Source organism: Tachyglossus aculeatus, chromosome 3, assembly GCF_015852505.1.
Source record: "Tachyglossus aculeatus isolate mTacAcu1 chromosome 3, mTacAcu1.pri, whole genome shotgun sequence".
In the NCBI taxonomy this organism is placed as follows: Eukaryota; Metazoa; Chordata; class Mammalia; order Monotremata; family Tachyglossidae; genus Tachyglossus; species Tachyglossus aculeatus.
In genome coordinates, this window is record NC_052068.1 from 100690430 (window position 1) to 100716225 (window position 25796).

Genomic DNA, 25796 nt, shown 5'->3' on the forward strand with positions numbered 1-25796 from the left:
AGCAGCCTTCGACACTGTGGACCACCCCCTTCTCCTCAAAACGCTATCCGACCTTGGCTTCGCAGACTCCGTCCTCTCCTGGTTCTCCTCTTATCTCTCCGGTCGTTCATTCTCAGTCTCTTTTGCAGGCTCCTCCTCCCCCTCCCATCCCCTTACTGTGGGGGTTCCCCAAGGTTCAGTGCTTGGCCCCCTTCTGTTCTCAATCTATACTGACTCGCTTGGTGACCTCATTCGCTCCCACGGCTTCAGGTATCATCTCTACGCTGATGACACCCAGATCTACATCTCTGCCCCTGCTCTCTCCCCCTCTCTCCAGGCTCGCATCTCCTCCTGCCTTCAGGACATCTCCATCTGGATGTCTGCCCGCCACCTAAAACTCAACATGTCCAAGACTGAACTCCTTGTCTTCCCTCCCAAACCCTGCCCTCTCCCTGACTTTCCCATCTCTGTTGACGGCACTACCATCCTTCCCGTCTCACAAGCCCGCAACCTTGGTGTCATCCTCGACTCCGCTCTCTCATTCACCCCTCACATCCAAGCCGTCACCAAAACCTGCCGGTCTCAGCTCCGCAGCATTCCCAAGATCCGCCCATTCCTCTCCATCCAAACCGCTACCCTGCTCATTCCAGCTCTCATCCGATCCCGTCTGGACTACTGCATCAGCCTTCTCTCTGATCTCCCATCCTCGTTTCTCTCCCCAATTCAATCCCTACTTCATGCTGCTGCCCGGATTGTCTTTGTCCAGAAACGCTCTGGGCATGTTACTCCCCTCCTCAAAAATCTCCCGTGGCTACCAATCAATCTGCGTATCAGGTAGAAACTTCTCACCCTCGGCTTCAAGGCTCTCCATCACCTCGCCCCCTCCTACCTCACCTCCCTTCTCTCCTTCTACAGCCCACCCGGCAACCTTCACTCCTCTGCCGCTAATCTCCTCACCGTGTCTCGTTCTCGCCTGTCCCGCCATCGACCCCCGGCCCACATCATCCCCCGGGCCTGGAATGCCCTCCCTCTGCCCATCCGCCAAGCTAGCTCTCTTCCTCCCTTCAAGGCCCTACTGAGAGCTCATCGCCTCCAGGAGGACTTCCCAGAGTGAGCCCTTTCCTTCCTCTCCCCCACTTACCCCCTCCATTTCCCCCATCTTACTTCCTTCCCTTCTCCACAGCACCTGTATATACGTATATATGTTTGTACATATTTATTACTCTATTTAATTATTTATTTATTTTACTTGTACATATCTATTCTATTTATTTTATTTTGTTAGTATGTTTGGTTTTGTTCTCTGTCTCCCCCTTCTAGACTGTGAGCCGACTGTTGGGTAGGGACTGTCTCTATATGTTGCCAGCCTGTACTTCCCAAGCGTTTAGTACAGTGTTCTGCACCCAGTAAGCGCTCAATAAATGCGATTGATTGAGTGATTGATTAGTAATAATCATCATAACTGTAGCCTCTACAAGTGTTGCAGAAATCTCAGGTGGAGTCCCAAGTGAAGTGTGGGTTGATTTGAAATTCATTTTTTTCTGAAGTAAAAACACACAGCAACCAAAAGATTTCTCTGGTCACTTTGGGAATATTTTTCAAAGTGAAGGGTTCTCTTTAGTGTCATTCATGAATACAAGAGTTCACTGTATGAAAGTCCCGCTAGCGAAGACAGATATGGTCTTTCTTGAAAAGACATTAATAGTGGTAATAGTAGGAATCAGCACTTACTATGTGCCAAGCACTGTAATGAGCTCTAAAATAGATTATACAGGTGGACATGAGACCGCATTCCCCTTGAAACACTGGGTCATAATTGGCAAGTCCACCACTGATGTGAGTTTGGTGAACCTGAGGGTTATGAACCAGTATTTCAATGGAAAATGAGAGAATGAGTTCCAACCCTCCTCTGTAAAATGGGGGTTAAGACTGGGAGCCCTATGTGGAACAGGGACTCTGTCCGACCTGATTACCTTGTCTTTACACCACATCTTAGTCCAGTGCTTGGCACACACTGGTCTGCTGGCTTACCTTGTACAAGTTACTTCACTTCTCTGTGTCTCATTCCCCTCATCTGTATAATGGGGATTAAGACTGTGTCTGACATCTGATCTGCTTGCATCTACCCCAGCGCTTCATGCGGTGCCTTGCGCATAGTAAGTGCTTAACAAATACCATTTAAAATAAAAAACTGCTGCTGCTGCAGCTCATTATCCTCCTCCTCTTCCTTCTTCTCCTATTAACCTCCGTTCCCAGCGCTCATGACTCTGCTCAAACAACAGAAGCACAAACCCTGATGAGCTGCTGATGTCGGTAGCAACAGGGAATTCTTGGCACCTGCTCTCAGATTTAGTGAGCCAGGGAGTGTTTGCAGGAGAAATCCATCATTGTTTCCATTGATCACTTAGTGTGTGCAGAGCCCCGAACAAAGAGCTGGGGAGACGACAATATAAACAAGAGTTGGTAGGCCTGTCACCTCCCTGCAATGACCCTGGAGTCTAGAGGGGTATATATTAATATAGATAAATTATGGCTATGGACGTAAGTGCTGCGGGGCTGAGAGGGTCACTACAGTGTGGGCAAAGGTGACACAAAAGGGAGAGGGAGAAGAAGAAATGAGATAAGGATTAATGTGGCAAGAGTTTCAGGTTGGAGGACGGGGGAATGGGGTTCGGGGGTTGAATCTGCGGTCCAGGCCTCATTGCCGAGCAATCCGTCCGTGAGACCTCCAGGAAGATGGAAATAAATCCATCGGGAACATTTGCAGACATGTTGCCTGTGGGTCGCTAAACTGAGCACAGGCGAGCTCCAGCCCTCAAGGATCTTACGATCCAGCAGGATAGGCCAACTCTTGAGTAATGTATCTACCCAGGTGCTTGACACATAGTAAGCGCTTAACAAATATCATCATTATCATTAATATTATGCCTCAATGAGGTTGATTCCCAAATTGATATATCCAGTCCTGATCTCTCTCTCCCTCACTGCAGTCTCACATTTCCTCCTGCCTTCAAAGACATCTCTACTTGGATGTACTGTGGAAGCTGACACCTCAAACTTACTATGTCCAAGACAGAACATCTTACCTTCCCATCCAGACACCTCCCCTGACTTTCCCCTAACTACAGAGGCCACCACCCTCGTCCCTGGGGTAAGCTTGCTGTTCCCTTGAACTTATGTCTCATTCAGTGCATCACTGACTCCTGTCGGTTCAACCCTCACAGTGTTGCTAGAATCCACCCTTTCCTCTCCAAACTGCTACCGTGTTGAACCAAACTCTTGTCTTACCCTACCTTGATGATAATGATGATGATGATAATAACAATAACGATAATTATAACTGTCATACTTGTTAAGAACTTACTCTATGCCAGGCACTGTACTAAGTGCCGGGGTGGATTCAACCAAATCAGGTTGGACACGGTCCTTGTCCCACCTGGGGCTCCCAGTCCTAATCTGTGAGCATGGCACAGTGGACGGAGAGTCCACTCCCAGGCCCTGGGAGTCAGAAAGTCATGGATTCTAATCCCAGCTCCGTCACCTTTCTGCTGTGTGACCTTGGGCAGGTTGCTTCACTTCTTTGGGCCTCAGTTACCTCATCTATAAAATGGGGATTGAGACTCTGAACCCCACGTGGGACAAAGACTGTGTCCAACCCGATTTGCTTGTATCCACCCCAGCACTTAGTACAGTGCTTGGCATATAAGAAGCTCTTAATAAATACCATAACTCGTTCATTCATTCATTCGCATTTATTGAGCGCTTACTGTGTGCAGAGCCCTGTACTAAGCGCTTGGAAAGTACAATTGGGCAACAAATAGAGACGGTCCTTACCCAACAGTGGGCTCACAATCTAGAAGGGGGAGACAGACAACATTGCTATTGCTATTCAGCACCCGTGTCACCTGGACTCTACCATGACGCTTCTTTTTACTCCAACAGTCATCGAGAAAGAAAGTCTCTTGTCTTTCAGTTACCCCTTCGACATAATAATAATAATAATAATAATAATAATAATAATAATAATAAAATAATAATAATAATAATAATAATAATAATAATAATAATAATAATAATAATAATAATAATAATGGTATTTGTTAAGTGCTTACTATGGGCAAAGCACTGTTCTAAGCGCTTGGGGAGGTTACAAGGTGATCAGGCTGTCCCACGGGGGTTCACAGTTTTAATCCCCATTTTACAGATGAGGTAACTGAGGCACAGAGAAATTAAGTGACTTGCCCAAAGTCACACAGCTGACGGTGCAGCCAGGATTTGAACCTACAAGGCTACCTCGGGCGGGGGCCTGCTGAGGGCCTGCTCCCTCTCACCAGGGGGCCCGCATTTTAACTCTCTGGGCCCGGCCCCCATGAGCCAAACCTTAACTGCTTGCACACGTTGTTACTTTTTATTATTACTATGATTAATGATAATAATAATAATAATAATGGTATTTTTCATGCACTTACTCTGTGCCAAGCACTGTTCACTAAACACTACGGTAGACACAAGGTAATCAGGTTGGACAGTCCCTGTTCCACATGAGGCTCACAGCCTTAATCCCCATTTTACAGGTGAGGTAACTGAAGCACAGATAATAATAATAATAATAATAATAATAATAATAATAATAATAATAATAATAATGGTATAACGGCAATAACCAATGTTAAGCGCTTAATATGTGCTAATCACTGTTCTAAGCACTGAGGTAGATACAAGGTAATCGGGTTGTCCCGCGTGAGGCGCACAGTCTTAATCTCCATTTCAACAGATGAGGAAACTGAGGCACAGAGAAGTGAAGTGACCTGCCCAAGGTCACACAGCAGACACACAGCAGAGTCGGGATTTACTTTTGGGTTGGAGGGTGACCACATGCCCGCACACAACCCGATCCATCATCTCAACTTGTGATTTGGGGTCTCCGCACAACAGGACAAAACCCAGGACCAGGCAATTTGAAGGCTAAAATTCGATCCGGCACACATCATCAGCTGATCTCGGCTTGGCTGGCGACTGGACGTGAGGGTTCACCAATAGAGGCTATATCCTCATCCTCTGGGGGAAGACGCTGAAGCAGCTTCCACGAGGGATCGCCCTCCCACTAACTGCAGGGAACCAGGGGGTGACCCGCTTACCGCTGGCGGTTTCTGCTTTGATGGGAGGAAGCCCTTTCTGCCGACGTTCAGGCTCTTTCTCTCGCTCCCGCCTCTCTTGGGAGCGAGATCTCGGAGAGTGACGGCGCCTGTCCCGGGACCGGGAGCGAGAACGTCTGTGACGGGACCTCCGCGATCTAGAACCCGACCTGGATTTCCTCCTCTTTGGAGACCTGGATGCCAACCTAGACATCAAGTGGCGAGACTGGATCACAAACCAGGAATTCTTAGAATGCTGTCATTCTAACAGCTCTGAAACTCTGCTCACCTAAATACAACTTTCCTGGGTGGGATACATAGGGAGATAGAATAGCCGTTGGATATTCAATCGATCATCATGCCAGTCAGTCAATCACTTTTACTGAACATTTACTGTGTGTAGAGCACTGCATTAAGTGTTTGGGAGAGCAGGCTATAACCATAAAGGGACACATCCCTGCCCACAACGAGCTTTCGGTCTAGGGGAACATGTGGCAGAGCCGGTGTTAGAAATCAAATCCTTCTGACTCCCAGGCCCATGCTCTCTCAAGCACATTTATTGAGTGCTTGATGGGTGTAGAACACTGTACTAATTGTTTGGCAGAGTCCATTATAACAGAGTTGGTAGACACATTCCCTGCCTGCAACAACCTTCAAACTTAGCTGCTGAATAGTGAGCCGTGATGGGGTGACTGATAACAATGATAGTATTTGTTAAGCACTTACTATGTGTCAAGCATGGTCTTAAGAGCTGGGTAAGCTCTTCCCAGCCCCTGTCCCACAGTCCCAAAGTCCCAATCCCCATTTTACAGATGAGGGAACTGAGGCCCAGAGAAATTCATTAATTCATTCAATCGTATTTATTGAGTGCTTACTGTATGCATAGCACTGTACTAAGCACTTAAATTCATGCATTCATTCATTCATTCAATCGTATTTATTGAGCGCTTACTGTGTGCAGAGCACTGTACTAAGCGCTTGGGAAGTACAAGTTTGCAACATATAGAGACGGTCCCTCCCCAACAACGGGCTCGCAGTCTAGAAGGGGGAGACAGACAACCAAACATGTGGACAGGTGTCAAGTCCTCAGAATAAATAGAAGTAAAGCTAGATGCACATCATTAACAAAATAAATAGAATAATAAATAGGTCCAGGTAAAATAAATAGAGTAATAAATCTGTACAAACATATATACAGGTGCTGTGGGGAAAGGAAGGAGATAGGGCGGGGGGGGGGGGGGGGGGGAGGGGGAGAGAGGAAAAGGGGGGCTCAGTCTGCGAAGGCCTCCAGGAGGAAGTGAGCTCTCAGTAGGGCTTTGAAGGGAGGAAGAGAGCTAGCTTGGCAGATGTGCAGAGGGGGGCATTTCAAGCCAGGAGGAGGACGTGGGCCGGGGGTCGACGGCGGGACAGGCGAGAACGAGGTACAGTGAGGATGTTAGCGTCAGAGGAGCGGAGGGTTCAGAAATGAAATGACTTGCCCAAGGTCGCCCAGCAGACAAGTGCCAGGGCCGGGATTAGAACTCGGATCCTTCCGACTCTCATGCAGAAGAGCACAGGAAAAGCGCATCACATGGAAAGCTGGAAGACAACTGCCTCAGATCTATCAAGTAGATTGCATTTGCTGAGCACCTGGCGGGTGCAGGACACTGTACTAGGCGCTTGAGAGAGTACAACAGATATGATTGCTGCCCACAACGAGCTTACAGTCTAGATGACTAATCGGTCTCGATCGAGAAAGGAGCAGCTTTGGAGAAGCAGCATGGGCCTGGGGATAGAGCGTGGGCCTGGGAGTCAGGGAGACATGGATTCTCGTCCCCACTACACCACCCGTCCGCTGTGTGACCTAGGGCGAGTCACTTCACCCTCTCTGGGCCTGTTAGCTCATTTGTAAAATGGACTGTGTCCAACGTGGTTAGCTTCCATCCACCCCAGCGCTCAGTACAGGCCTGGCACGTAGTAAGTGCTTAACAAATACTATTAAAAAAATACTTAGCATGTGCCAACCGCTGCCCCAAATGCTGAGGCAGATGCGAGATAACCACATGGGTAAAGCCCTACCCCACCTTACCAATGGGGATAATAATAATAATAATTAATTAATAATGATAATTATTATCATTATTATTATGGTACTTGTTAAGCGCTTAACTACATGCCAGGCACTGTACTAAACGGTGGGCTGGTTACAAGAAGATCAAGTTGGACGCTGTCCCTGTCCCACGTGGGGCTCACAGTCTCAATCCCTATTTTACAGATGAGGTAACTGAGGCCCAGGGAAGTGAAGTGACCAGCCGAAGGTCACACGGCAGACAAGTGACAGAGCTGGGACTGGAACACATAACCTTCTGACTCCCAGGCCCATGCTCTATCCACTTCACCAAGCTGCTTCTCATGGGATGGGAATTGGGTGGGTGGGGAGGAGAGTGGTCTTTAATCCCCATTTTACAGACGAGGAAACTGTGAAGCTAAGTGCCTTAAATCATTCGTTCATTCAATCGTATTTATTGAGCGCTTACTGTGTGCAGAGCACTGTACTAAGCGCTTGGGAAGTACAAGTTGGCAACATAAAGAGACGGTCCCTACCCAACAACGGGCTCACAGCATAGAAAAGGGAGATAGGCAACAAAACAGAACATGTGGACAGGTGTCAAATCGTCAGAACAAATCAAGCTAGATGCACATCATTAACAAAATAAATAGAATAGTAAATATGTACAAGTAAAGTTAATAGAGTAATAAATCTGTACAAACATATATACAAGGTTGTACCACGTGGGGCTCACAGTTTTCATCCCCATTTTACAGATGAGGGAACTGAGGCACAAAGAAGTGGAGTGACTTGCCCAAAGTCACACAGCTGTGACAGGTGGTGGAGTCGGGATTAGAGCTCATGACCTCTGACTTCCAAGCCCGTGCTCTGTCCACTGAGCCACGCTGCTTCTCTAATTGATGCTTCTCTAATCATCATTGATGACAATAAAGTGCTGGGTTTACTAAAACAGGTATAATGACTGTAAGCTTGTTATGGACAGAGAAACTGATGGCTCATTCTGTTGTATTGTACTCTCCCAAACAGTTCAGTGTGCTGCACATAGTACGCACTCAATAAATACCATTGATTTGGTTGATTAATATTTAAATTTTCTATTTTCTCTCTGCTTCCTCTAAACGGCAAATAGTGGTCGTTACTCCAAAAAGAATCACCAGTAGCTGAAGACTTAAAGGCAGTTTATCCATTTTTTAATCTGAGGGATAGCAAAGGAAGGTCTTTATCCATTTAAAAAGTAAGGAGATAATGTGGTGCAGAAAAAGGAGAATTTTCCTTTCTCCAGAAAGTAGACCCACTTCCAACAAATTGCATCTGGAGGTAGCTCAGGGAAAGCAGAGGAGAAAGGAAAAGATGGTTCTTATGGACAGAACAGGAGGGGAGGTAAGGCCTGGCACTACTTATCCTAACCAGGGACCTAGAGAACTTCCCTCTGCCCCAGGCACAGATATTCTAGTGTTCCAGACAGCGGGAGCACCATGGGCAACTGGTATGAGGATGGGAGCCCAGATGCTTAGCTCCGGGCACTGTCAACCCCGCTCACTCCAGCAATATCTCTGGGACAGAATTTCACCTAGGAGAACTTGCTAAAGGTGATGAGAAAAATTCCACTGATGTTTAAAACCTCCATCTGGACTTTAACTTTAAAACTAAGTAGTTAGCGTTTATAATGTTTAGGAAAGCAGCGTGGCTTAGAGGAAAGAGCGCGAGCTTGGAAGTCAGAGGTCGTGTGTTCTAATCCTGCCTCCGCCACTTGTCAGCTGTGTGACTTTGGGCAAGTCACTTTCCTTCTCTGCGCCTCAGTTCCCTCATCTGTAAAATGGGGATGAAGACTGTGAGCCCTCTGTGGGACAACCTGATTACCTTGGATCTACCCCACCGCTTAGAATGGTGCTTGGCATACAGTAAGCGCTTACCAAATACCATTATTATTATTATTATTATAGTGTCCTTAGTACAGTGCTCTGCACAAAGTAAGTGCTCCATAAATGCCAGTACAGTGCCACGATCCAAGTAAGCACCTAATAAACACTATCACTTCTACCCCACTGATAGCCTTCCCACCTCTACCGGATTTCACCCAGCAGCTTCCCATGAACATACCACAGGAATGATTTTGAATAATTCATAAGGAACCGCATCCCCTGGCCCCTTGCCTGAAGGTGAGCCAGGGCAGGAAGAGGATGAGCCCAACAAGTGACCTTGGGCAAGTCACTTCACTTCTCTGGGCCTCAGTTACCTCCTCAGTAAAATGGGGATGGAGACTGCAAACCTCACATGGGACAGGGACCGTTGTCCAGCCTAATTTGCCTGTATCCACACTAGTGTGCTTAACAAATACCAAAATAATAATGATAATAATGTTAATAATAATATGATTAAGACCCACCGGCATGGAAAACACAGAGCGGCGAGGCCAAAGAACTCCTAAAAGCCAGTAACATAAAACTCTCCAATGGCTCAACCATACCCGGAAATGTTATTGCTTCCAAATGTAATTTCAAAAAGGAGATACTCTCAAAACTCGAGATTTATTATTATTTTTTTAATATGTAAGCTGGCATCACATTTTGGTCCATCCAATTTTACACTGTATTTTCCCATCATCCGTTTAAACAACCTAGAGGACAATTTTCTTCCCGGAAAGCTGTATGAGGATTTATTGGTTTCTTGCTCTGATCCACGTACCTTGGGCTATATTTTGGGTTTTTACCTAAACACACTCAGGATTTTGCCTCTGGTAGACAGCCCAAACATTCATTTGAGTGTCCAATACAACCTACAAATCTCACAGGTGATTTTGCAGTTGTGGAAAATTTCACATAACGTGTCTCCTGTGCCTACTACTACAGAGATCCAGGTTCAGTCCTGACCTGAATTGCATCACTTAATTCCCATTCTACTCATCTGGCCATCATTTTGATAGGGTTTAGCTGCTCTGGACAACAGGAATTCTTCAAGATATCTCGACGTTTTATTCTTATCCCAGCACGGTCGTGCGAAGAAATACCTAGAGAGATGAAATTCCCTCGTGGAAACCACTTCTTTGTACTCCCTTTCCCACAAAGGGCCAACCACACAATTCCCAAATTCATTCTTCAACTGAAATGTTTTCTGCAAATTTAGTCTGCACGCTGAGAAACAGCGTGGTCTAGTGGATAGGAGCCCAGGCCTAGGAGTCAGAAGGACCTGGGTTCCAATCGCAGCTCTGCCACTTAATACTAATAATAATAATGACATTTATTAAGTGCTTACTATGTGCAAAGCACTGTTCTAAGCACTGGGGAGGTTACAAGGTGATCAGGTAGTCCCACAGGGGGCTCACCGTCTTCATCCCCATTTTACAGATTGAGGTAACTGAGGCACAGAGAAGTTAAGTGACTTGTCCAAAGTCACACAGCTGACAATAGGCAAAGTCAGGATTTGAACCCCTGACCTCTGACTCCAAAGCCCGTGCTCTTTCCTCGGAGCCACGCACTTGTCTGCTGTGTGATCCCGGGTAAATGACCTCACTTCTCTGCAGCTCAGTTCCCTCATCCGTAAAATGAAGACTGTGAGCCCCATGTGGGACAGGGACTGTGCTCAACCTGATTAGCATCCATCTTCTCCAATGCTTAGTCCAGTGCCACAAAGAGGTAAATGTAGCAAATATAACAAAATATAACAGGTAAATGTAAATGGGTAAATACAACAAATCTATGACATTCGGGTCTGGGAGGGAAAAGGCCTGCGATGACACAGTTTGTGACAAAAGGGCTTTAGGAACAGCTTACAGCTACTCTGCTTAGGACTGGAGGTATTTCAGATTATCCTGCAGCTACCCCAGCGCTTAGTACACTACTTGGTACATAGTAAGTGCTTTATGAGTACCGCAATTATTTTCATTCTCATGAAAAAAAAACTTTAGAGAAAACAATGAAGACCATTAACTCATCTCTTCCAAGGCACATTCAAAAAATAACAACAACAACAACAACAACAACAACAACAACAACAACAACAACAAAAACAAAACTCGGCTGCTTTCTATCAGTTTGTTTGAGGCTTGTGATATAGAAATGTTTTTGGGGTTTTTTTAATGGTACTTGACGTGCTTACTCCATGCCAGGCACTGTACTAATCAATGGGGGTAGATACAAGCTAATCAAGTTGGACACTGTCCCTGTCCTACATGGGGCTCACAGTCTTAATCCTCATTTTCAGATGAGGGAATTGAGCTGCAGAGAAGTGAAGTCATTTGCCCAAGGTAACACAGCAGACAAATGGCAGAGTCTGGATTAGAACCCAAGTCCTTCTGACTCCCAGGCCCATGCTTCTATCCCCTGGGCCACGCTGCTGCTCTTATCAAAGTATCTTCCAGAGAGTTGATCAATCATTCAACCAATGGCATTTATTGAGTGCTTACTATCTGCAGAGCACTGTCCTAAGCGCTTGGGAGAGTCCAATAGACAAAAGAGTTACAAGGCATGTTCCCTGTCCACATGAGCTTACAATCTAGAGGGAGCAATGCAGGTGTGCCTTGATCCAGAGGAAAGGCCAATTTCAAAACACTACAAGGATGCTTTCATATTTAATGATCTTACAGTCTAGGGATTTAACCCTCGGAGGTCAACAGAGGTTTGGGAAGCAGAGAACTGAAGAAAGTATTCGTTATTCTAAAAAAAGCAATCACCAACATTACTGCAAAACAAAAAAAAAATTATCCTAGGAGGATGTTATCTGCAGGGACATGCGCTGTCAATAATGGCATCTGCCATTTCTACAAATCATCATCCTCCTTAAAAGTATTTACTGAGTGCTTATTGTGCGCAGAGTACTGTACTAGGCATCTCTGGGCTTATATTTCTATTAAAAATTGTGGCAGGGAATTTTGAAAATTTGAAAACGGTTAACCTTGACAGGGCTCCAAGGAAACCGAACCAAGCTACAGCGATCCGGAGAGATCAGAAAGTGACTTTATGACAACTGAAAATGAGAATTAGTGTGGCCATTCTAGTGAGAAGCAGAGGGGCGTAGTGGAAAGATCCCAGGCCTGGGAGTCCAAAGGACCTGGGTTCTAATGCCGGGTCCGCCGCTTGCCTGCTGTGCAGCTTTTGGCAAGTCACTTAACTTCTCTGGGCCTCTATTACCTCATCTTCAAAATAGGGATTAAGACTGTGAGCCCCAAGACGGGTAGGAACTGTGTTCAACCTGACAAACTTGTAAGTACACCGGTGCTTTGTACAGTGCCTGGCACCTAGTAAGTGCTTAACAAATACTATAAAAAAAACAAAAACAAACAAAAAAGCCCACAGTGCTCTTAATGTTGTTGGAGTGCATATTTCCTGGACTGAAATAAATCTGAGGTAACACAAAAGTTTAAACACTGACAAAGAATAATTCCTGGGTAACACCTCTGTGAACATCTCTAGGAAAGGGCTTCCCAAAGAAAAACAGAACATCGCGTGCTGTACGCAACAAAAGACGAAAGAGCAAATAGATATCAGGATTAAACTTTATATATAAAATCCCCTGGCCACCGGCATTCCAAGTCTCTTCCAGACTATTCCAGTGCTTGGCACATAGTATGCTCTTAACAAATCCCATCCCTATGGAAATGTGGATCTGACTCTCAGAGCCAGCCCTTACACAAGCCTCCTTATGTTTTGCCATTTGCCTTATCTGGAACTTATTTTCAGGTGTTGTCTCCTTGTGGTCAGGGACCGTGTCTACCACCTTTATTGAATTTTACTCCCCCAAGTGCTTAGTACAGTGCTTTGCACATGGTAAGCGCTAGATAAATACCCTGTGGACTGATTATTTCTTCAGAAATCGAAGCCCAAAGGCAGGATCCCCTCATTTTTCAAAAGCCTCCCATCCTTCTCCTTGCCTGGGCTCATTCACGGTCTCCAAAACCCCGACCTAAATGGCTCTCCTGATTGGTTCTAATCCCGGCTTGGCCACTTTTTGGCTATTTTATCTTGGGCAAGTCACTTCACTACTCTGGGCCTCAGTTCCCTCGTCTGTAAAATGGGGATTAAGACCGGGAGCCCCACGTGGGACAGAGACTGTGTTCAAAGCGATTTGCCAGTATCCCTCCCCCAGCGCTTAGTGCCTGGCCCGTTGTAAGTGTTTAGCAAATAGCACCATCATCATTATTATTATTGTTATGGGGATCAAGACTGTGAGTCCCATGTGGGACAGGGACCATGTCCAACCTTCCAAGGTGAGAAGGAGATAGTGTAACCAGGCGGTGGTGGAGCACTTCTGACTTCTCAATTTTCCTGGGAGACAGGGTCAGTGGAAATAGATGAGGCCCCCTTGGGTGAGGGCAGCAGGGCAGGCAGAGTCGTCTGGAGGGTGCCAAGCCTTGGTGATAATACTAATGATAACTGTGGTATTTGTTCAGTGCTTACTATATGCCAGTCACTGTGCTAAACACTGGGGTAGATGCAAGCTATCAGGGGGTTGGACACAGTCCCTGTCCCACATTCATTCATTCAATCGCATTTATTGAGTGCTTACTGTGTGCAGAGCACTGTACTAAGGGCTCACGGTCTCAATTCCCATTTTACAGATGAGGTATCCAAGGCCCAGATAAGTGAAGTGACTTACCCAAGCTCACCCAGCAGACAAGAGGAACCCAGGTCCTTCTGATTCCCAGGTCTGAGTTCTAGCCACTAGGCCACGCTGCTTCCCATTAGAAGCAGTAGTATTGATTAAGCACTTATTGGGTGCCAAGCACCGGGAGGCAGGGTGACCCAGTGGATAGAGCACGGGCCTGGGTTCTAATCCCAGTTCCACTCTTCTCCTTTGTGATCTTGGGCCAGTCATTGAGCCTCAGTTTCTTCAACTACTAAACAATCATCATAATCATAATAACTGTGGCATTTGTTAAGTGCTTAATATGTGCCAGGGGCTGTACATAAGCAGTAGAGCAGAGACAGGCAAATAGGGTTGCACGCAGTCCGTGTTCCGCTTGTGGGGCTCACGGGTTTAATCCCTGTTTTACGGATGAGGAAACCGAGGCCAGGAGAGGTCAAGTGACTTGCCTAGGGCCACCCAGCAGACAAGCGGCTGGGTGACATTGAACAAAAACTCCTCACTCTCGGCTTCAAGGCTCTCCGTCGCCTCACCCCCTTCTGCCTCCTCTCCCTTCTCTCCTTCTACAGCCCAGCCCGTACCCTCCGCTCCTCTGCCACTAACCTCCTCACTGTGCCTCGTTCTCGCCTGTCCCCCCGTCGACCCCCCGGCCCACGTCATTCCCCTGGCCTGGAATGCCCTACCTCCACACATCCGCCAAACTAGCTCTCTTCCTCCCTTCAAAGCCCTACTGAGAGCTCTCCTCCTCCAGGAGGCCTTCCCAGACTGAGCCCCCTTTTTCCTCTCCTCCTCCCCTCTCCATCACCCCCCCTTTCTGACCTACCTCCTTCCCCTCCCCACAGCACATATATATTTGTACAGATTTATTACTCTATTTATTATACTTGTACATAGTTACCGCTCTGTTCATTTCTCCGCAACATTGCCAAGATCCGCCCTTTCCTCTCCATCCAAACTGCTACCCTGCTCATTCGAGCTCTCATCCTATCCCGTCTGGACTACTGCACCAGCCTTCTCTCTGATCTCCCATCCTCGTGTCTCTCTCCACTTTAATCCATACTTCATGCTGCTGCCCAGATTATCTTTGTCCAGAAACGCTCTGGGCATATTACTCCCCTCCTCAAAAATCTCCAGTGGCTACCAATCAGTCTGCGCATCAGGCAGAAACTCCTCACCCTGGGCTTCAAGGCTCTCCATCACCTCGCCCCCTCCTACCTCACCTCCCTTCTCTCCTTCTACTGCCCAGCCCGCAACCTCTGCTCCTCCACCGCTAATCTCCTCACTGTACCTCGTTCTCGCCCGTCCCGCCGTCGACCCCAGGCCCACGTCATCCCCCGGGCCTGGAATGCCCTCCCTCTGCCCCTCCGCCAAGCCAGCTCTCTTCCTCCCTTCAAGGCCCTGCTGAGAGCTCACCCCCTCCAAGAGGCCTTCCCAGACTGAGCCCCTTCCTTCCTCTCCCCCTCTTTCCCCTCTCCATCCCCCCATCTTACCTCCTTCCCTTCCCCACAGCACCTGTATATATGTATATATGGTTGTACATATTTATTACTCTATTTATTTATTTATTCATTTATTTATTTATTTTACTTGTACATTTCTATCCTATTTATTTTATTTTGTTGGTATGTTTGGTTCTGTTCTCTGTCTCCCCCTTTTAGACTGTGAGCCCACTGTTGGGTAGGGACTGTCTCTATGTGTTGCCAATTTGTACTTCCCAAGCGCTTAGTACAGTGCTCTGCACATAGTAAGCGCTCAATAAATGCGATTGATTGATTGATTGATTGATTTGATTAATGATGTGCATGTAGCTATAATTCTATTTATTCTGATGGTTTTGACACTTATCTACATGTTTTGTTTTGCTGCCTGTCTCCCCTTTCTAGACTGTGAGCCCGTTGTTGGGTAGGGACCATCTCTTTATGTTGCCGACTTGTACTTCCCAAGCGCTTAGTACAGTGCTCTGCACACAGTAAGTGCTAAATAAATATAATTGAATGAATGAATGAAAGTGGCGGGGCTAGGATTGGAATCCAGATCTTTTGTGTCCCAGGCCCATGTTCTATTCCCTAATTCATGCTAAAAATGGGGATTCAATACTTGTTCTCCCTCCTACTTTACTGTGAGCCCCATGTGGGACTAAGACTGTAGCTGGACTGATTAACTTGTATCTCCTCCAGGGCTTAGAACAGTGGTTGATACATTTCCCCCTTCTAGACTGTGAGCCCGTCGTGGGGTAGGGACCCTCTCTATATGTTGCCGATTTGTACTTCCCAAGCACTTAGTACGGTGCTCTGCACCCCGTAAGCACTCAATAAATATGACTGAATGAATGAATAAATAGAAAGCGCTTAATGAATAAGGTCAAAATAGCACTGTGCCAAGCACTGGAAATAAATAACTGAATGAGATGACAGTCCCTGACCCCCAGGGGGCGCCAGTGACAGACCGATCGGGACCCATGAAAAATGAAAACCGAGGGACCAGAGAAAGGAGGAAGGCGATTACTGCAACAAGAATAGCAGGGTGCGTGGCTAAAGGAGAAGAGTTTCAGGTTCAGCTTACAGTCTAGTTAAGGGCTTCCTATGTGTCAAGCACCGAACTCAGTGCTGGGGTAGATACAAGGTAGCCACGTTGGACAAGGTTCATCCCACAGGGGGTTCATGGTCTTAAACCCCCATTTTACAGATGAGGGAAATGAGGGCTAGAGAAGTGAAGTGACTTGCTCAAGGTCACACTCTGGATTCTTTGCCCCAGTGAAGTGTCATCAAAACCCGAGCCCACGAACCTCCCCAGATCATTAGGCATCTGGCCAGAGAGAACATTCGCGGTGGGTTGGGTCCGACCCGGAAGTCCAGACCACACCACGGAAGACCGGGTGGTTAGACCCTTCCACAGCTGGCCACGCTAAGGACAACTCACACGTATTCCCCAAATATTGGCAGACTGATCTTCAAACTCTGTGAAATTCCCAGTGATTTCAAAGAAGCTAGTGGAAAGAACCTGGGCCTTGGGGTCAGAGGGCCTGGATTCTAATTCTGGCTCTGCCACTTCATTCATCCTTTCATTTATTTATTTATTCATTCATTCAAACATATTTATCGAGTGCTTACTGTGTGCACTGTACACTGTACTGAGCGCTTGGAAAGCACTTGATTACCGTGTGACCTTGGGTAAGTCACTTAACGTCTCTGGGTCTCAGTTTCCTTAACTGCAAAATGGGGATTGGATACCTGATCTCACTCATACTTAGACCGTGAGACCCATGAGGGACAGGGACTGTGTCCGACCTAATTGACCTGTACCGACCCCAGCACTTACAGCAATGTTTGACACTTACTAAGTGATTATTATGGTATATTAATATGGCATAATATATGGCATTATGGTAGATCACATAGGTGGTATATGGTATGGTATATTAACATATACCATAAAAAATGAATATTCTAGAATTGGGGCTCCTTCCCTACTCTTTGCTCCAGATTGAAGCCAGGAGCCCGTGGGTGTCTCAGTGTGACCGAAATTGAGCTTCTCCTCCTCTGCCTACAGGAATGGACGTGCCTTCAAGTGACCGGCACTCCCTGGCTCCCTGGTGAGGATGAGGGGAGACGGCGTTTTCTCCGCTTTGGAGAAAATGCATTATTTGCATCTGCTCCCATTTCCTTCTCAACTCGCAGGGGCACCATCAGACCACTCATACCACGGACTGCTTTTTGTGGGGAATCCAGGTACTAGGACCACCTCAATCATCTCAGAGCCGGTGAGAAGGAATTAAACTTTGCTCTCTCTTCTGCTCAGCGACAATGATTCCCCTCCCTCGTGGACTCCCAAGCCTAATGCCTTTACCATCTACTCTGGACTTTTAACTCTTGCTTAAAACGTCCAAGTGCCCTAAACTTTTTCCTTATCACCGAGGCAACTGTCAGTGCTTAATACCATACTCTGCATTTTAGGAAGCAGGTACTAAAAAAAAATTGGAGAAGCTGCTGTGGCTCAGTGGAAAGAGCCTGGGCTTTGGATTCAGAGGTCATGTGTTCAAATCCCAGCTCTGCCAACTGTCAGCTGTGTGACTTTGGGCAAGTCACTTAACTTCTCTGTGCCTCAGTTACCTCATCTGTAAAATGGGGATTAAAATCGTGAGCCCCCCATGGGGCAACCTGATCACCTTGTAACCTCCCCAGCGCTTAGAACAGTCCTTTGCACCTAGCAAGCGCTTAACAAATACCATTATTATTATTATTATTATTAAATACTCCTCCTACTATCAAAGACTCTAGTGATACTGAAGCCATTGGATTTGCCCTGCCCCCAAATCGTCCCCACCAACCCCACATTAACACTCATCCTTCCCAGCTACCTCTCATCTGTCTGATTTCAAAATCAATCCCCTGAAACTTTGCTTCAGATTGCTCTTCCTTCACACCGCCTGAACACTTGCATCCACGTTTCTCCCCTCTTGGTTGGCATCTTCAACCAGCTACTCTGTTCTGAATCGATTCCTTACCTGCTGCTTTCAAAGATGCCCAAACTTCCCCTAGTTTTAAACAACAATGAAAAAAACCCCTACCCTGTACTCCACAATCCCACCCACTGCTCACTCCATCTCCTTCTTACCATTCCTGTCCAAAACCCTAGAGTGGGTCGTTTGTACCAGCTCCCTCTACTACTTCCTTTTCAACCACCTCCTCGACCCCTCAAATATCGAGCTCCACTCTTTGGAGACTACAGATTACATACTCCCCCTCAGCCTATTCCTCCCCCTCCACCAGCTCCACCCCTACCTCCTCCCTCTCCTCCTCTCCTTCCTCCTCCTGCTCCTCCTCTTTGTCCTCTTCATAATGATGATGGTATTTAAGCACTCACTAGGTATAAAGCACTGTTCCAAATGCTGAGGTAGACAGAAGCTAATCAGGTTGGACACGGACTCTGTCCCTCATGGGGCCCATAGTCTTAATCCCTATTTTACAGATGAGGTAACGGAGGCACAGAGAAGTGAAGTGACTTCCCCAAGGTCACCCAGCAGACAAATGGCAGAGCTGGGAGTAGAACCCTGGTCCTTCTGGTTCCCAGGCCCATGCTCCATTCATTGCTCTGCATTGCTTCTCCAAGCAGCTAAGTGCCAAGCCTCATGTCATGTGCTGGGGTAGATACAATCAGGTACACTCCCTGTCCTACATGGGATTTGCAGTATAACACTTCTCTGCGTCAGTTATCCCATCTGTAAAATGGGGATTCAATTCTACTCCCTCTTACTTAGACTGTGAATCCCACATGGGCAACCTGATGAAGCAGCATGGTTCAGTGGAAAGAGAGCATGGGCTTGAGAGTCAGAGGTCATGAGTTCTAATCCTGCTCTGTCACTTCTCAGCTGTGTGACTATGGGCAAGTATTTGAGTCAATCAAATAGCCAAGTTACTTGAGTCAATCAAATGGCCAAGTTATTTGAGTCAGTCAAATGATTGGGCTTGGCTTTGAGTAAATCAGGTAACCAGGTAGTTTGAGTTAATCAATCAATCAATCGTATTTATTGAGCGCTTACTGTGTGCAGAGCACTGTACTAAGCGCTTGGGAAGTACAAGTTGGCAACATATAGAGACAGTCCCTACCCAACAGTGGGCTCACAGTCTAGAAGGGGGAAACAGAGAACAAAACCAAACATACTAACAAAATAAAATAAATAGAATAGATATGTACAAGTAAAATAAATAAATAAATAGAGTAATAAATATGTACAAACATATATACATATATACAGGTGGTGTGGGGAAGGGAAGGAGGTAAGACGGTGGGGATGGAGAGGGGGGCGAGGGGGAGAGGAAGGAGGGGACTCAGCCTGGGAAGGTCTCCTGGAGGAGGTGAGCTCTCAGTAGGGCCTTGAAGGGAGGAAGAGAGCTAGCTTGGCGGATGTGGGGAGGGAGGGCATTCCAGGCCAGGGGAATGACGTGGGCCGGGGGTCGACGGCGGGACAGGCGAGAACGAGACACGGTGAGGAGATTAGCAGCAGAGGAGCGGAGGGTGTGGGCTGGGCTGTAGAAGGAGAGAAGGGAGGTGAGGTAGGAGGGGGCGAGGTGATGGAGAGCCTTGAAACCAAGGGTGAGGAGTTTCTGCCTGATGTGCAGCTTGACTGGTAGCCACTGGAGATTTTTGAGGAGGGGAGTAACATGCCCATAGTGTTTCTGGACAAAGACAATCCAGGCAGCGGCGTGAAGTATGGATTGACGTGGGGAGAGACGCGAGGATGGGAGATCAGAGAGGAGGCTGATGCAGTAATCCAGACGGGATAGGATGAGAGCTTGAACGAGCAGGGTAGCGGTTTGGATGGAGAGGAAAGGGCGGATCTTGGCAATGTTGCGGAGCTGCGACCGGCAGGTTTTGGTGACGGCTTGGATGTGAGGGGTGAATTAGAGAGTGGAGTCGAGGATGACACCAAGGTTGCGGGCTTGTGAGACGGGAAGGATGGTAGTGCCGTCAACAGTGATGGGAAAGTCAGGGAGAGGGCAGGGCAGTTAATCAAACTACTGGGCTTGACTGGCTTGAATCGATTAACCAAGCCTCGAGTCAATCAACCCATCAGCCACACCCAACGTGGTGAAGCCGGTCTAGGCAGAGGGAAAGGTCAGAGAGAAGGGTGGACCAAAGCATGACCTTGACCACTGTGCTTCCACAGCTCACAGTTTTAATCCCCATTTTACAGATGAGGTCACTGAGACCCAGAGAATTGAAGTGATTTGCCTAAGGTCATCCAGCAGACAAGCAGCAGAGCCCTGTTTAGAACCCAGGTCCTTCAGGCTCCCAGGCCCGTACTCTATCGACTAGCCACATTGCTTCTCCTGCTAATCTTCCTTCCTCCTTTATAATCTGCATCGATCATACCTCTATCTGGGAATGTAGTTCTCTGAGGAACCCCAAAGCTGAAGCGCGATATGGACTATTTGGAGGAACCAAAAGAGAATGATAGAAATGTTTAAAGTAAGGCTAAATGAAAGAAAGATTTGAAGCAAGATTAAAAACGGGTTTCCCTGCTTGGAGAACGTGAGAGGCCTTAATCACGGAACTCAAGGGTGTGAAGGAATAGCATATCTTCTAGATACCTTCTAGACTGTGAGCCCATTGTTGGGTAGGGATTGTCTCTATCTGCTGCTGAATTGTACTTCCCAAGCGCTTAGTACAGTGCTCTGCACACAGTAAGTGTTCAATAAATATGATGGAATGAATGGATATCATGATGTAAGTGATGGTAAACCGTTATTCTAGGTAACTGATAACCATCTCCTCCAGCTTTGTCTGTCAGTTGTTCTGCCCATTACCTGCTGTGTGACCTTGTGCAAGTCACCTCACTTCCTTGGGCCTCAGTTTCCTGAGCTGTAAAATGGGACTTAAACCCTACTCCCTCCTACTTAGATTTTGAGCCCCATGTGGGATGAGGATTGTGTCCAACCTGATAACTCCCAATGCTTAGAACAGTGCTTGACATATAGTAAGTGCTTAACAAATGCTATTTTAAAAAACAACGAACCAAAAAACCCCAACAATGATCGGGGACATTTCACACTATGTGATAGAAAATGAAAAAATTAATAATTGTGGCATTTGTTCAGCACTTCTTATGTGTCAGGCACTGTTCTAAATTAAAGCCACTAAGAAGATTTTGGGCTGGGTAGAGATACATCGAAGCGCATGGCCTAGCGGAAAGTACATGGGTTTAGGAGTCAAAGTATCTGGGTTCCGATTCCGGCTCGGCCGCTTGTCCATCGTGTGTGACCTTTTTTTTTTTTTGTTAAGCCCTTACTATGTGCCAAGCACTGTTCTAAGCACTGGGGTAGATACAAGGTAATCAGGTTGTCCCACATGGTGCTCACAGTCTTAATCCCCATTTTCCAGATGAGGTAACTGAGGCCCAGAGAAGTTAAGTGACTTGCCCAAAGTCACATAGCTGACAAGTGGTGGAGCTGGGATTAGAACCCATGACCACCGACTCCCAAGCCCATGCTCTTTCCTCTGAGCCATGCTGCTTCCCTGACCTTGGGCAAGTCACTTCACTTCTCTGGGCCTCTGTGACCTCATCTGGAAAATGGGGATTAAGATTGTGGGTCCCATGTGGGTACAGGGCCTCTGTCCAGCCAGATTATCTTGTATCTACCCCAGCGCTCAGTACAGCGCCTGGCACCTAGTAAGGGCTTAACAGATGCCACAATAATTATTGAAGCATCAGCAAAGAAACCAAGGGAAGAGTTTTGCAGATCTTTTAAAGAAGGGTTCAATGTTGTTTGTCTGGGATGGTTTAAAAGTAGACTTGCCTGGAGGCAGGGTAATATTCTAGACAACCTCTCCAAGTTCCCTCTGGGCCTCTAAACGGGTGATATGGCCAATTTGGGTAGGGGTATATCCAACTCCGTATAGATATATATTCCCTTAATTACAGCTCCCTGGAGATACCAAGGAGGAAATTTTGTATTCAGTTTTCATGTCTTTTAAGAGTTTGTCTTGACCGAAAGCTGTTTCTGTCCCTTTTAAAAAACAAATAATAAAAAACTTGATTTGTTTCCTTTTAGCCAGAATACAAGATCGCTGACCATAGCTGCACCTATGTATTCTTAATACCTGCGGTGTTCACGACACTGTGAAGCGAATGGGATACCGTAGTAATTACACTGTAAGATAAGAACTGTGGAAAGAGGATTGTTTTACCTCCATTTTTATCCCGGTCACCTGGGTACTCATCAGTCTCCTTCTGGCTGTGTGCATTCAAACCACTTTCTTACTTTTTTTTAAATGGAATTCGTTAAGCACCTATTATGTGCCAGGCACTGTACTAAGCACTGGGGTAGATGCAAGTCAATAAGATTGGACACAGTCCTTGTCCCACATGGGGCTCACAGTCTTCATCCCCATTTTATAGATGAGGTCACAAGGCCCAGAGAAGTGAAGTGACTTGCTCAAGGTCACACAGTGGACAAGTTGTAGAGACAGGATTAGAACTCGGGCCCTTCTGCCTCCCAGGCCCGTGCCATACCCGCTAGGCCACGCTGCTTCTCCTGCTTGAAATATTGAGAATAGTGCCAAGTACTCACCAGTAAATATCGCAGTTTGTTGTTCTTTTACCTGTAGACTGTACACCCCTTGTGGACAGGGAATATGTCTACCAACTCTGCTTACTGTGCTTTCCCAGGTTTTTAGTCCAGTGTCCTGCACTCACAGTAAGCACTCATTAAATGCCTTTGATTGAACGATTCATTCATTCAATCGTATTTATTAAGCACTTACTGTATGCAGAGCACTTGTACTAAATGCGTGGGTAGGAACAATACAACAATCAAAAGTGACCACCCATGCCCACACTGAGGGGAGGTAGAGGTATCTCCAGGGGGTAGAGGGGAGAGATGGGCATCAATATAAATGAATAAAATTACAGAGCTATATTTGACTGTTGTGGGGGGCGGGGGGAAGATGAAAGGGAGCGAGTTAGGGTGATGCAGATGGGAGTAGGAGATGAAGAAAAGTGAGGTTTATCCACCATCATCCTCAGCAGCATTTATTGAATGCCTGCTTTATGCAAGAGCACTCTACTATGTGGCTGGAAGCATAAAAAACTTACAATATCTGACACCTCCTGGTCTTTTAGGAGCTTATGGCCTAATGATGCAGGATCTCTAGAAGGATAAAGTGCCCCGCAGCAGGTAGAGAAGGGGAAATTCAAATCAGTCCATGTTTCCATTGGTAAGAAAGATTTTAGGAGGCAGAGGGAGAAGGAATGGAACCTAATGGGATTATCGATTGATGTTCATTTATTCATTTATTCAATCAAATTTCTTGAGCGCTTACTGTGTGTAGAGCACTGCACCAAGCACTTAGGACAGTACAAAACAACAACAAACGGACACATTCCCTCTCAACGCCGAGCTTACAAAATTCTAGATAGCCTTGTCTTCTTTTCTGTTATGGTATTTGTTAAGCGCTTATGTGCCAGGCACTATACTAAGCGCTGAGGTAAATAGAAGGTAAACCTGCTGGATGCAGTCCAAGTCATTCATTCATTCATTCATTCATTCAATAGTATTTATTCATTCATTCATTCAATCATATTTATTGAGCGCTTACTGTTTGCAGAGCACTGTACTAAGCGCTTGGGAAGTACAAGTCGGCAACATATAGAGACCGTCCCTACCCAACGACGGGCTCACAGTCTAGAAGGGGGAGACAGACAACAAAGCAAGTAGACAGGTGTCAATACCATCATAATAAATAGAGGTATAGCTATATACACATCATTGATAAAATAAATTGAGTAATAAATATGTACAAATAAAATAGAGAAATAAATATGTACAAATATATACACATGCTGTTGGGAGGGGAAGAGGGTAGGGCAGAGGGAGGGGGCAATGGGGAGGGGAGGAGGAGAGGAAAGGGGGGGAGGTCTATGTCTGGGAAGGCCTTTGAAGGGAGGAAGAGAACTAGTTTGGTGGATGTGTGGAGGGAGGACACTCCAGGCCAGAGGTAGGACGTGGGCCGGGGGTCGAAGGCAGGACAGGCGAGAATGAGGCACGGTGAGGAGGTTAGCAGCAGAGGAGCGGAGCGTGCGGGCTGGGCTGAAGAAGGAGTGAAGGGAGGTGAGGTCAGAGGGGGCGAGGTGATGGAGAGCCTTGAAGCCAAGAGTGAGGAGTTTTGCATGATTAGAAGGTTGATGGGCAACCACTGGAGATCTTTGAGGAATAAGGAGCGAAGTGAGTGGGCTGGGTTATAGTAGGAAATTAGCAAGGTGAGGTAGGAGGGGGCAAGGTGATTAAGTGCTTTAAAGCCAATGGTAAGGAGTTTCTGTTTGATGCAGAGGTGGATGGGCAACCACTGGAAGATTTCGTAGAAAACCGATCCATGTAGCAGAATGAAGTACGGACTGTAGTGGGGAGAGACAGATGGCTGGGAGGTCTGCAAGGAGGCTGACACAGAAATTCAGGCGAGATAGGATGTGTCAAAATGACACGAGCCACAGAACACTAAACCCTGGCATCATCATTCATTGTAGTGTGGTCAGTAGGTGCCATGAAGCTCAGCAGCTTACTAAGGACATGATACCGGAGTTTACTTCCTTTGCTGGCTTTCCAATCCACTTTCTTGTGAATTTTACTCTGTAACTTCTGAATAGCCGGCCATTGCCCGCCCATGGCCAACTGATCATTCGGATCCAAGGAACTGGTCTTGCGTTCTATAAGTTCTCGCAGAAGCTGGTGGTAAAAGTCATCATCATCAAAGATCTCTTCATCCATGTCCTTCAAGTGAGAGTTGGCTGGAGCCTGAGGCAAAATCTCCTGCTGTCCTGGCACGCTGTCGGGGATAGGCTGGAGTTCTGGCTCGGTCTTGTCAAGAACACGGTACAAACAGCGCTTAGTCTGCGTCCGCCGAAGTAATCCCTCTTTGTCCGTCAGAATATGATCTATTTGAGTCAGGATTGGGCACTTAAAGGCTCCAAAACCCTTTCCCGGCTTGCCAGAAGCCAATTTGGTTTTACCGTGCCATTTTTGCAGCTTCCGGTTATGATAGGACGTGAAATCAGCAAAGTGTTTTGCCATGAAGTCAGGGTAGTCACTCATCTCTAGCTTGCTTCCGCTTAGGTGGTCCTTTCCTCCACAGCTGCTGCTGCTGATGTCCCTCCTCAGCAAGCAATTCCTCCTCCACTTCACTGGAAATTTCCTCCTCACACTCTGCTTTGGGTTTTTTCCTACTTACCAGGTGCCTCGTATCTGGATGCTGGTAAAGCAGTTCATCCTGAATATCCACCAGAGACCTCAATAATGCTTTAAGTGCCTTGTGACTGCTTTTCAGGATGCTGGCAAACTCTGATCCTCCCTTGTCCTTAAATATGGTGAGCGTTTCTGGCTGTGGAAGCTGGTTGGTGGTGAGCAGGGCCTTCTGCAATTTGATTCTTCCTTCCAAAAGAAGGTCCCATAACGCTATTTGGTTCTTCACAGCTCTTCCTTTCTCCATTTCTTCTGTCACTTTCCATTTCCATCTCCATTTCCATGTCCCACATGGGGCTAACGGCCTTAATCCCCTTT